Genomic DNA, 1,154 nt, shown 5'->3' on the forward strand with positions numbered 1-1,154 from the left:
GGAGAAATTTTGTACCACTCTTGATCTTCTATATGGGATGTGGATATCAATATTTTTGGAGATAAAACAAGTTGTGGGACGGGATAGCTACGGTGTTAGTGCAAAGGATAGTATGTGTGATCGTGTAATCAAGTTGATGGGTCTCGGGTTTGAAGGACCCGAGTTGGTATTTGCTAAGAATATGGATAAGAGTCCTAGTGATGGTGGAGTGGTGGCTATGGAAGCCAAATTGGAGGCTTTTATGGGGTCTTTAATGGCTAAGGTTGAGGAGCAAACCATGGCATTAGCCACGGCCATGTCTCGAGTTGGACCTTCACGGTCCTCGGATGGTGGATTGGATAGTGCTCGGGTTTATGAGTGGATGGACGGGGTTGATAAGAGGCTCACGAGTTTTGAGAGGGATTTGTTGGCAATTCGTGAGGAAGTGTTCCAACATAGTCATCGTCTCACTTACCTCACGAGCCAAGGAGGTGCATTGGTTATGCACGGAAAGGCAATGAAGGTCGATCAAGCTCTTACTTTGGAGGCGACAAAAGCCTTGTCTTTGAAGGTCCTTAACTTTGAGAGGAGCCTTCAAGCTCAAGCTACACTTGTGAGGAGCTCTTTTGATCATCTTGATGCCTTGGAACATCGTACTCGTCCTGATTACGTTAACCCATATAAGACCCGTCAAATTTAGCCTTGCCTTACCTCTCGCCTATTTTCGCACTTTCCTTTATTAGCTTTAATTTCTTTTGATTTTCTAATGGTGTATTTTGCATCTTAATACTCTCTACCATTCGGCCCATTTTGGCAAGCTACTTGTGGTTATGGCCCAAGTAGTTCTAAACATGTTGTTCATTCGGCCCACTTGGCATAAGACATGTTTTCTTTGGAAATTGGGCCAAAGCCCAAAATTCCGGTGAATAAGCAGGAAACAGCTCAAAGAGGCGCGAGCCATCCTGCGATGCTAGGGGCTTCCCCTTTTTCCTGTAAAAAGACGCAAGGAAGCTCAGCTCCTCATTATCTCCGTCTTCCTCGACACATATCGCAAAAAACACACACAAAATCGCCATTTTCGACTTCGTCCTTTGCTTGTTTTCGTGCCATTGTTCTTATGTCATTTCAAGGAATGTAAATCCTCTTGAATCCATTTGAATTTGTTTGCCTTTTTG

The sequence above is a fragment of the Silene latifolia genome, chromosome 9 (assembly GCF_048544455.1).
Source record: "Silene latifolia isolate original U9 population chromosome 9, ASM4854445v1, whole genome shotgun sequence".
Classification (NCBI taxonomy): domain Eukaryota; kingdom Viridiplantae; phylum Streptophyta; class Magnoliopsida; order Caryophyllales; family Caryophyllaceae; genus Silene; species Silene latifolia.